This window comes from Canis aureus, chromosome 6 (genome assembly GCF_053574225.1).
Source record: "Canis aureus isolate CA01 chromosome 6, VMU_Caureus_v.1.0, whole genome shotgun sequence".
Lineage (NCBI taxonomy): Eukaryota > Metazoa > Chordata > Mammalia > Carnivora > Canidae > Canis > Canis aureus.
Genome location: NC_135616.1, coordinates 71,066,279 through 71,078,489, shown reverse-complemented (window position 1 = coordinate 71,078,489; position 12,211 = coordinate 71,066,279). Strand labels below are relative to the sequence as shown.

Below are 12,211 nucleotides of genomic sequence, written 5' to 3'. Positions count from 1 at the left end.
GGTGTCCCCTGTTCCCCGCGCCCTGTGCCATGATGGGTCTTTGCAGGAAGCAAAGGGTCTGGAATGAGGGCATGAGGAAAGGCCCAGAAGGGGTGGCACCGCAGGTGCTCAGCTGCCCCCCCTGGGTCCTTTCTTCCTGGGCCACAAGAGGAAGGGGGCAGGGAGGAGGGCAGTGTTGTAATTTGCACCCAGGACAGGAAGCGCCAGAGGGGAAGTCTGCAAGACCGGTAAGAGCTATTTGTTTCTGTGGCCACTTCGGCTCTGGCCAGGGGTGCAGGGGGCGGGCTCACGAGGAGCCTGCGGGAGGAGAGCGTGTCCAGCACGCAGCACCTGCAAGCTGGGACCGGTGCCCGGGGCCCCCTGGGGCCCCCAGCCCTCAGCCCTTATCTATCCACCCCAGGGAGCAGGTGCAGCTACAAAAGACTTCACACCCACTGCTGGGGGCCAAGCCCTGTGGGTCTTCCCACGGTCTCACTTTCACTTTTAATCTATTTTCCGCAGAGACTTAAAGGAGACACCAACTCTGCTGACACCCAGATCTTGGACCTCTGGCCTCCAGCACTGCTGGGACGGTTTCTTGATTCAGCCACCCAGTTTGTGCTATTTGGTTTTTACTTTTTCCTTCCTTCCTTCCTTCCTTCCTTCCTTCCTTCCTTCCTTCCTTCCTTCCTTCCTTCCTTCCTTCTCTTTCTTTTTCTTTCTTTCTTCTCTCTCTCTCTCTTTTTTTTTTTTAAGATTTCATTTATTTGTTCATGAGACACACACAGAGAGAGGCAGAGACACAGGCAGAGGGAGAAGCAGGCTCCACGCCGGGAGCCCGATGTGGGACTCGATCCCAGGACCCCAGGATCATGGGCCGGGCAGATGCTCAACGGCTGAGCCACCCAGGCCCCCAGTTTGTGCTGTCTGTACCGGCAGCCCCAGCGGACTACTACACCTCTGTCCGGATTCCTGTCCGGGCAGGCCGCGCCAGGCTACGCCTTTCAGCCCTGTGCAAAGGTGACCTCTTTCGAGAAGGCGGAAGGGGAGGCCGAGGGTCCCAGAACAGCTTTTCTTCTGCTTTATCTGTTTGGCCAAGTGGACATTCCAGCTTTTCAGCAAGTCGCAGGCATTCCTACTCCCCAGCCTGTCCACGATCTCTCAGTTTGTCCGGTCACTTATTCATGGGCTTATCCACTGTCCATCTGTTTACTTGGACATTCGGTTCATTTTTCTTGTCCAAGTTCCGTGAGCCAGTCACTGGGCACGCAGCAGGGAACGAGGCCAACAAAAGGCCTGTCTTCAGGGCATTTTGCTGCAGTGGGAGGCCAGGACAGTCGTCACACACAGCACTGAGGTCAGCATCAGTGATGTGCCAGATGCTGCAATGACGGCAACGAGGTGTCCATCCATCTCAGCATTGGGGACAGGCGTCCCAAGCAGTTCAGAAAAGCCAAGGGAGACGTGCACACGCACAGAGTTCATGCCCAGTATGTGCATTGCCTGCCCTGTCCCACTCCTCCTGGTGTCCCAGCGAGCCCTGACCCTGACCCAACTCCATCTGCTTCCATGTGAGCACGAAGACGGCTCAGGTATGTATAAACAGCCTTGTCAGCTGTCAAGTGTTTTGCTAGTCATGAAAAGTAGTTCATCTTGGGTATAGATGGGGACCTCGGTTTGTGCCTGGTCCCTTTGCAAGCCCTGTTTTTGGGAGAGGACAGAGGGACTCTCTGGCCCAGGTGGCATGGGTGTGTGATACCCGCAGGGACTGCATTTTCTAGATAAAGACCACAAGGTGACAACACCAGAGGGTTTTGAGAGCCTCAGGGGGTCTCTGCAGGAGGTTGGGTGTCCCAAGTGGAGTGCAGGGTAGTGCAGGTCAAAGCTTGCCTCCTGGGATCACCAGTGCCACCTGCGACCTTCTGAGAGATGCAAATTCAGGCCCCACCCCAGACCTACTGAATCAGGAACTCTGGGGTGGGGCTTCCTGGGAACTGAGAAACAGTAATCCTGGGGACAGGCATCACTCTGGAGACGAGCGGGGTGCAGTTTGAGAACTGGCCTTCTGCTTACTGATGTGTTGTCCTCTTATATTTAATAAGGGTATCTTTAAAAAGCACCTGGGGCACCTGGATGGCTCAGTGTTGAGTCATGATCCGGGGTCCTGGGATCGAGTTCCACATCAGGTTCCCCGCAGGGAGCCTGCTTCTCCCTCTGCCTGTGTCTCTGCCTCTCTCTCTGTGTCTCTCACGAATAAATAAATAAAAGCTTTTTTTTTTTTTTAAAGCACCTAACCTCTACCACTGACATCTAAAGTTGTGAATAGGATATTAGATCATGTGTGTGAGTGTGGGATCTGGTACAAAGACCGTAAACACTAGCTAGTTATTCTTTATCATAATTATTATTCTCCTATCTGGTTATGGAGAGCAGGTCTTCCTACCCGAAGCTTTGGAGCATCAGTAGCTTGTTAGAAACCCTCAGTGTGACTCATGCCTTCTCTTGAACTGGCGGCCTAGCTGGCTCGGTCTCTCTGTCACCCAGCAGAACTGGTGAGGCTGCCTTGCCCAGGGCTCTGTAGACCCGAGGGTTTATGAGCCAAGAGTTGTCAGGAATCTGGGCCCCGACTTGCTCCAGGAAGTGTGGCCTAAGATAAGTTTACACACGCACACCGTCATTACCCCATCAGACAGTGCAAACCCAGGGCCTCGGCAGGATCCAAACAAGGAAGCCTGGTGGCATTTTGGGGAGGAGAGGCTTTGGAGGGCAAGAGCAAGGTGACAAGTAGGTATGTGTATGAAGTCGGGGGAGCCATAAGGATTTCCTAGGCGGCCAGGCACTCCAGGGCTCCAGAGACCAGGGAGGGCCGGAGAACGATCCTCGGTGCTCCTGCTGCTGCACTGACTTCTTGATTATGTCGCTCCTTGAGCACCTCGACTTGTGACCCAGAGAGTAGGAGGTTGTATATAGCTTGGTGCTTGAACCAGCTTTACCACTGCTGGGGACAGGCGCCCCAAGCAGTTCAGAAGAGCCAAGGGAGTCATGCAAACGCACAGAGCTCATGCCCAGTATGTCCCTTTCCTGCCCTGTCCCCCTCCTCCAACAGGAAGTTTTAGCTGGGTGATGCTGGACGTGGGGGTGGGGGTGGGGGCATGGCATTAAGACTCCCAGGCCGGCTTACATGGTACAGCGGGGCCAGGGACAGCTCAGCCTCCTCTTGCACAGGGGCCGAGGTGGGGCCCACATGTCTCATGGGAGGACTGAGGCTTTTCCCTAGTTCCTTCCCAACATTCCCTGGGAGGTAATCCAATTGTTGGGCCAATATGTCAGGGTCATGAGGAGGCTGGGATAGAGTGGCCTCCCTGAGGGCCAAGGGCTTTGGCCCTGTCTGCACCAGTGACACCTCCCTGGTCTGCTTTCAACAGGTTTCCCGTCTGTGGTGGGCTCTGATCCCCTTCCCAGCTGTGATCCACCCCAAACCCCATACAGAGATAACCAGCAAGATTCCCCTCCGGGGTTCACAAAATGGGGTGGGAGCACTCACACCCCAGACAAAAGCTATGCCCAGCCATGGACAAATCAGAGAGAGAAAATAAAAGGTTATATATGTTGCTGTCAGCCTTACATTCAGATATATATTTTCCTCTGATCGTCCTTGTTTTTATTTTATTATTTCTATGTCTCTTTTATTATCTGAATTCTTAAAAACTGATCTAAAATTGTTTATGAAAAAGGCACTTTGAGGAATGCCTGGGTGGCTCAGTGGTTGAGCATCTGCCTTTGGCTCCTCCGGTCGTCATCCCAGGGTCCTGGGATCGAGTTCCACTTCGGGTTCCCCAAAGGGAGCTGGCTTCTCCCTCTGCCTGTGTCTCTGCCTCTCTCTGTGTTTCTCTTAAATAAATAAGATCTAAAAAAAAAAAAAAAAGACACTTGGAGTGGTAATCTACTTCTTATCTCAAAGGGGGATGGAATGTGGGGAAGAAACCCCCCCCCAAGTCATGGCACAGTCATGGCTAAGACACCTGGAGAGGGATGGAGGGGTCTGTGCTGAGTGGACCATTGTGTGCACCCAGGTCCTTGACACTCTCCCTCCCCGTGCCTGTCCCCTCTTCTCCTGTTCCCTCCCCGAGAAAGAGGGTCAGATGCCACTTGGGGAGACATGTCTCTCTGCTCCTCTGCTCCTTTGCTCCTCTGCTCCTCTGCTCCTCAGAGGTAAGGGAGGAGGTAAAGGCAGCAGGTGGCCGTCCTCCCCTAAGCCTCACCCAGGCCCCTCACTCAGTGTGTCTTCTTGGCACCCCCACCTTCACACAACCTCTCTCCCCAGCCTGTCCCCCTCATGGGTCACTTGGGGCCCCCCAGGCCTTCAGTTGTGAGCCCGCTAACCCTCCCCACACACTGTCTTCTGTCTTTTGTCTTCTGACTCCATTGCCCTCCAGCCTCTAATGCTGTCTCCCCCTGAAAGCCCGGGAGGACTGCCCATTGCTGCTCCAGCCAACCTCGAATCTCATGTCGATTGTCCTGGGAGGACTCGGGGCCTCAGGCTTGGTCTGGGTGATGTCTCTTCTGAGAGAGAGCGCATGTAGAGCACGGTGCAAGGGCCCGGACGCAGGAGCTCACCCCACTGGGTTGGGACTGCCATCTACTCTTGCCCTTGGGCACCTCTCACCTGTCACTGTTGCTATTGTGTTCTTTGTGGTAAAATACACACTTGCCATTTTAACTATTTCAGGGTATGCGGGTCAGTGGCGTGCAATACATTCATATTGCGGGGCAAGCCACCACCACCCAGCTCCAGAACTAAGCTTGCAAAACGGAAACTCTGGAAAATTCTGACACCGTAGAACACGGATGAATCTTGAAGACTGGAAGTCTTCCACAGAAGGACAAATACCGGATGATTCCACTTACATGAGGTACCTAGAGTTGTCCAGTTCGGAGACACAGAGAGTGGAATGCTGGTGGCCAGGGGCTGGGCAGAGGGGGAAGTGAAGTGGAGGTGTTTAAGGGGGACAGAGTTTCAGCTTTGCAAGATGAAAAGAGTTTTGGAGGTTGGTGCCGAACAATGTGAACAGCTAGTGAATCGCACACTTAAAAACAGCTAAGGAGGTAAATTTCATGTTATATGTGATTTATCAAAATTTTAAATGTAAAAATCTAACTAAATACATAAACTGGGAACTCTGTACCCTCACCCCAGCTCTATTTGCCCCAGTTTACTCTTTCATAATACAGGAGTAACCATACTACCCATCCCAGGGGGATGTTGTAAGGATCTGCTGGGGGATGTACACAAAGGGTTCCCATGGGTGCCTGGCCACCCCAGTGCCCTGCATCAGCTCCTACTCTCATTAGTGTTTCATGCTGAGTAGGGAGGGAAGGGCTGGGTTAGCAGATCTACTTTTCAGAGAAAGAGGACAGGGACGATGGGAAGAGGGTGGGGAAGTGTAAGGCAGGGGAGTCTATTCCAGGACCTTGGGAATCTACCCCCCAAGACGGAGGAATTCCTTAAGGCTTGTTGACCTGAACACCCGGGTCCCAGCAGAACTGCTGAAGTTTGCCAACCATGTGGACTCTGATCATTTTGAATTTGGAATCATTTATACACAGCAGGCTGGACTTTCTGAGTCTTTTACGTAGCAGAAGGCTGAGCTGAACTCCGTTTTGATATAAACCAGATTGGTCTAGTGCAGGGGAATTTCTGAATTTCTTAACAGAAGAAACTACCTCCAAGCCCTGCAGTGAGGTTTCTGGGAATGTGATTGCAAAAGGTCTTATCTTCTAGTTAGGTAGCAATTTTCTTAAAAAAAAAAAAAAAAGCCTTATGAAACTATAAATGTAATTACATGTAATAAGCAACCTAACAGAAAAATCGCATCCCCCCCCTTTTTTTTAGTTTTTTTATTTACTTATTCACGAGAGACACACAGAGAGAAGCAGAGACACAGGCAGAAGGAGAAGCAGGCTCCTGCAAGGAGCCGGATGTGGGACTCAATCCCGGGAATCCAGGATCCAGGATCCAGGATCCTTTGGTCCTGATCCAAAGGCAGACGCTCAACCGCTGGGCCCCCCAGGAGTCCCGAAAAATCGCATCCTTGAAAATCTGAGTATGGTCCAGTTATGTTGGGGTGTCATCAGAGTGAAGCCCGGGTCGCTGGACGCTCTCCTCCTCATAGCACCCCCTCTGAGACTGCAGGACAGCAACTGAGCAGAGCCCTCTCCCCCCATCCTGTGGAAAGATCCAGCTGCAGGTGGGCAGCAAACACTAATGAAACAAAAAAAAAGGAGATTACTCCAAGGGGTTTTTACAGCATCTGTTGTACCAAATGTTTTCTGACGTTTGTACTAATTCTCTCAGGATCTTGCTCTAAGGACTCTAATGACCTCATTCCCGGCTAACTTGGCCTTCCGGCCAGACTGTAAGCAAGTGCAGACAGTCTCCCGATGCAGGGGCTGAGAGGTGGGGACAGGGCGGCCTCCTGTCCCCAGGGTGTGTGTATGGGTGGGGGTGGGCTCGCTGGGACCCCTGTCCTGGGAGTGGGGCCTGTGGGACCCCTCAGCCTCTCGCCCCTTCTTCCCTCCATCCTCCATGGGGAGGCGGTGGCTGCAAGCACTAATGCTGGGAATGCAGGAGATAACAGTTTTTCTTTTCTGCTCCACAGCTTCATCGAGGTTTAATTGACATACAATACACTGCCCTTTGACGTGTGCACTTTGAGAACTTCTGACATGTGTACACACCCATGACACCATTACCAGGAGATACATGTCCAGCCCCCCCCCTCCACCCCTGTGCCCCTCCCAGGCAACCACTGGTCTGCTTTTTGCTGCTATGCATTCATTTCATTTACTAGAATTTTATGTAAATGGAAGGGAACGTTATGCCCTCTTTTGGTCCAGATTTGTTCGCTCTCCATAATTATTTTGAGATTCATCCATTGTCACGTGTATCACCTGTTCCTTTTCTTTTAATTCTGTAATTTGTGTATCCACTCAAGTGTGGATGGGCATTTGTGTGCAAGCCTTTGCGTGGACAGATGCTTTCATTTCTTCTGGGGAAGCACCTAGGCGTGGAATAGCAGGCTCACATGATACGTACGTGTTTATTTAAGAAATTACCTCACCATTTTCCAAAGTGGTTGAGCCATTTTACATTCCCACCAGCAGCACGTGAGAATTCCAGTTGCTCCGCATTCTTGCCAGCATTTGCCACTGAAGCCCTTTAATTTTGTACATTCTAATAGGGTGTCTTTACCCTAATACCCAACCACAGTAGTAGCTTGTGGTTTTGATTTGCATTTCCCCGACTAATGATTTTGAGCATCTTTTCATGTGCCTATTTGCCATCTGTATACCTTCTTTGGTGGCTTGTCGATTTGCATCTTTGTCTATTTTTAAGATTGAGTTGTTTTTTTTTTAATTATTGAGTTTTGAGAGTTTTATTTTATTTTTTTTTAAATTTTTATTTATTTATGATAGTCACACAGAGAGAGGGAGAGAGAGGCAGAGACACAGGCAGAGGGAGAAGCAGGCTCCATGCACCAGGAGCCCGATGTGGGATTCGATCCTGGGTCTCCAGGATCGTGCCCTGGGCCAAAGGCAGGCGCCAAACCGCTGCGCCACCCAGGGATCCCGAGTTTTGAGAGTTTTAAAACATATAACTAAATCCTTTATCAGATATACACACCACAGTCTGTGACTTGCCTTTCCATTCTCTTAACAGGGTCTTAGGAAGAGCACAGGATTTCTTTCTAAGAAGTTTAATTTATCAATATTTAATTTTATAGAGCGTGCTAAGAAATCTTTGCTTGCAAGAAGGTCACAAAGGTTTTCTCTTATGAATTCTTCCAGATATTTTACAGATTTGGTTTTACATTTAGATTGATGATCCATTTTGAGTTAATTTTTATATATGCTGAAAGGCATGAGTCCAAGTTTATTTATCTGCATATTTATATCCAACTGTTGCAGCACCATTTGTTGAAAAGACTGTTTTTTTCTTCACTGAATTACCTTTGCACCTTCGTAGAAAATCAGTTATATATTTATGTCCTAGGATTGCCTAATAAAATACCACAATCTGGGGTGCTTAAAACAACAGAAATGAATTATCTTACAGTTCTGGAGGTCCAGAGTCTGGAATCAAGGTGTTGGCAGGGAGCCCTCTCACCCACAACCCCAAGACCGTAGAGTGGAGAACTCTCTCTTATCTCTTCCAGCTTCTAGTGGCACCAGACATTCCTTGGTTGGTGGAAGCATAACCCCAATCTCTGCCCCTGTCTTTACTGGCCTCCTTCTCAGTATCTCTCAGGGTTTTCCCATTTATTTATTTATTTATTTATTTATTTATTTATTTATTTAGGGTTTTCCCTTCTTATAAGCATACCACCTGTCATTGGATTTAGGGACTATCCTAAACCCAGAACATTCTCATCTTAAGATCTTTAACTTAATTACATCTGCACAGACCCTTTTTCCAAATAAGATCACATTCATAGGTTCTGGGTGGACACATGCTCTAGGCAGAGGGGGGAACAGAAGTCAGCCCACTACATGCATCTATGTGTGGGTCTATTTGGCTACTACAGCTTTATAATAAGTTATGAAATCAAATAGCGTTAGTCTTCCAACTTTGTTCTTTTCCAAAGTTGTTTTGGCTATTCGAGTTCCTTTGTAATTCCACATGAATTTTTTATTTATTTATTTATTTATTTATTTATTTATTTATTTATTTATAAAATCTTTTTGAGAGAGAAAGAAAGAGGGAAGGGAGTGGGGCAGAAGGAGAAAGAGGATCTTTTTTTTTTTTTTTTTTTTTTTTTTGAGAAAGAGGATCTTCAAGCAGGCTCCACGCCCAGCATGGAGCCTGATGTGGGGCTCGATCCCAGGACCCTGAGACCATGACCTGAGCGGAAATCAAGATTTAGACACTTTACCAACTGAGCCACTCAGGCACCCCTCCATATGAATTTTAGAATTAGCATGTCAATTTCTACCAAAATGACTATTGGGATTTTTTTTTTTAAGATTGTGTTGTGTCTATTTGGGGAATATTAACATCTTAACAATATTGTGTCTTCCAAACTATAAATGAGGTATGTTTCTCCATTTACCTAGATCTTTAATTTCTTTCATTGGTGTTTTGTAGTTTTCAACATACGTGTCTTCATATCTATTGTCATGTTTATACCTTTTTGAGATATTTTGATACTATTGAAAAGGGTATTGCCATTTTAATATCAATTCTGATTGTTGATTGCTAGCATATAGAAGTGCAATTGTCTTGCAGATACTTACCTGTATCTTGCAATCTCACTAAACTCACTTATTAGTTTAATGCTTTTTTGTCGAGTCAACAACCTGATTTTCTTCATGTCATCTGAGAATAAAAGACAGTTTTATTTTTTTCTTTCCAATAGGGATTTATTTTCCTTGCCTTATGCATCTGCTGGAATCTCCAACACAATGAAACTGTTGAGAGCGGATGTTCTGGCATGCACCCAACCTCAGGGAAAAGACATTCAGTCTTTCACCATGAAGTATGATTATGATGTTAGTTGCAGGTGGAGTGACCAATCATCCCAGTTTTCCTGGGACCTAGGGGTTTCCTGGGCTGCACCACAATCACTGCTAAAACCAGGATAGTCTCCGGCAAACTAAGACAGTTGTCACCTGAATTGGGGGTTCTGGGCCAGTTTCAATGACCATTTTTCTTCTCATTTTCTTACGGATTATATTTTCCTGCTTCTTTGCATGCCTGGTAATTTTTTATTGGATGCCAGGCATTGTGAGTTTTACTTTGTTGGGTGCTAGATACTTTTTGTATTGTGATAAATATTCTTTTTTTAATCTTTATTTTTTAAGATTTTATTTATATATTCATGAAAAAACACAGAGAGAGAGGCAGAGACATAGGCAGAGGGAACAGCAGGCTCCATGCAGGAAGCCTGATGTGGGACTTGATCCTGGGACTCCAGGATCATGCCCTGAGCCAAAGGCAAAAGCTCAACCGTTGAGCCACCCAGGCATCCCTGTGATAAATATTCTTGAATTTGTTCTGGGATGCAGTAATTTTATCCCTTCACGCCTTTAAGACTTGTTAGGTGAGATGAAAGCAGTATTTAGTCTAGGGCTAATTAGGTTCCACTACTGAAGTAAGATCTTTGAGTACTCTACCCACAAATTATGAACATTTCCAGTCTGACTGGTGGGAATAGGGAGTATTCCTGGCCGTGGGTGAGCTCTGGGCATTCTTTCCTTCATCTGTTTGGATGGTTCTTTCCCCATCTGTGAGTAGATTCCTTACCCACCTATGCAGGTCAGCGCTCTGCTGAAAACTTGGAGATTTCCAGAGTTCTCTCTCCATGCAACTCTCTCCTCCTGGTGCTCTCTTGCGTACTGTAGCTGCCTGGGTCTCCCCAGACTTGCAGCTCCTTCTCCTCACTCACAAAATCTGCTGGTCTCATTCTCCGTTTCCCTTTCCATGGCTTAGAAATTCTCTCTAGGCAGTAAACTGAGGCAAGTGTAGGGCTTGCTTTGTTTGCTTCCTGCCTCTCGGGTGTCTGCGACCTTTGTTGCCTGACGTCCAGTATCTTGGAAGCCATCATTTCCTCATGCCACCATCGGGCTAGGAGCTCCCAGAAGGAAGAGGCTATGCTTGCTCCATCAGGCTGGGTGCTCCTCGAGAGCGGGCAAGACCTGGGCTTCCACCTTCCTCTTGATCCCTCCCTCAAGGCATGTTCTAACAGATACTTAAGTCCATGGCATTTTGCTGCATGATTATTCCCTCAAATACTTGTTTGCTTTCATGTGACACAGATTAAGCTGCAGCCCCTTGAGATTGTCCTTTCTTCTCTCAACGGTTCCCAAGACCTCACCTCTTCTAATAAGTCTTCCTGGGTGAAGTGAGGTAGATGATGTGTCTTCTCGCCACACCATCTACCCATAAGTTTATGAATCCTTTCCCCCAGTTTGCCCCTCTCCTGGTGACTCCTAGAACTTCTGTCCCTGATCCTGGGTTTCTCCAGGAAGGTTTTAACCAACCTTACCAGTCCTGTGGGAATATACGGGGGGCGGGGGGGGGGGGGCAATCGTTTAAATAAATCTTGCTAGCCATATCCCACTCATGGAGATTCACAGAGCATATTAAGATTTTCAAGGCGCTGATAATTATTGTAGTACAGGAAACTGTTTGCTTTGTTTACACATATTTTCTAGATGTATTTGATTCCAGGAACTTTTCTTTGATCTCAGAATCTCTGGACTATTTGTTGTTTTAGGAACACACATAAGAAACACAAACCCAAATCATCATGAACAAATGAGAGATTCTCCTCTTCGGTGCCTGTCTCTTCCTAGAGAACAGATGAATGTTTGCCAAACAAGTGATTCAAAGAAAGAATCCGAAATCACTCTCAACAACCCATTCTGACTTTATCCTCACAGACTAGACTGGTTTTCCAGAGGACTCTCCCAAGCCTCACTCACAGCATGTTCTCCTGTGTTCTTTGAACCTTGCTTTAGGCATTCTCTCCTATTTGGAACTGGATTGGGGTAACTTGAGTAAGGCTGGGGGCACAGACGGATAAAAACACAGATAAGAAGGGCAGGACCACACCACTGCACAACTTTCGGGGGTACCACTGTTCACACTGAATTCTATGTGATGGCACCCCCCTGGAGTCCTGCGACACCCTCGTCCTACAGAAGGCAGACACCGTGGGCTTTCTCACTTTTAGATCTCCGAACGTACCATCGCTCTGCGTAGAATGCTATTCGGCACATTCTCTTGTCAAAATTCTGCTCCAGTCCTAGCTAAGTGCCAGCTCAATGAAACCATCCTGGGTTCCTCGGGGGGCATTAGTGTCTCCTCTCTCTGTACTCCCACGATCTTATCAGAGTCTGCCTTTGAACATGATTAGTCGTGTCCAGGCCTTCCTCCCTGACTAGAGGGTGCGTTTCCTAAAAACGAGACTATGTCTTACTCATTTCTGTATCCCTGGCTCTTAACACAGGACCTGGCCTGGCAGCTCACAGATTGATTAAGGGGCTGCGATTCAGTGGAAGCTCCCAAGATCAGACACCCTCAGCCCTCCTGGGAAAGTTCTGGGTGTAGCGTACAAGGGTCCTCTGGGGACTCAGGGCAGGCTGGGAAGGGAGGACGGGAGTCTGAGACATTATGGTACATGTATCAGGTCTGGACAAAGCCAGGCAAGTGGTGAAACTCAGCTCGACG

At 48.0% G+C, this 12,211-nt stretch overlaps 1 long non-coding RNA gene across 2 annotated transcripts in view; it reads left to right on the top strand.

Annotated features, from left to right (window-relative positions):
- The first annotated feature begins 1,374 nt into the window (after positions 1-1,374).
- LOC144316358 (uncharacterized) overlaps positions 1,375-12,211 on the top strand; it is a 27,495-nt gene continuing 16,658 nt past the window's right edge. The window contains exons 1-2 of one of the 2 annotated variants that reach the window (XR_013382283.1): positions 1,375-1,571; positions 4,709-4,892. This is a non-coding gene — a long non-coding RNA (uncharacterized LOC144316358). The remainder of the gene's footprint in view (positions 1,572-4,708; positions 4,893-12,211) is intronic. The other variant, XR_013382282.1, reaches the window with a different exon arrangement.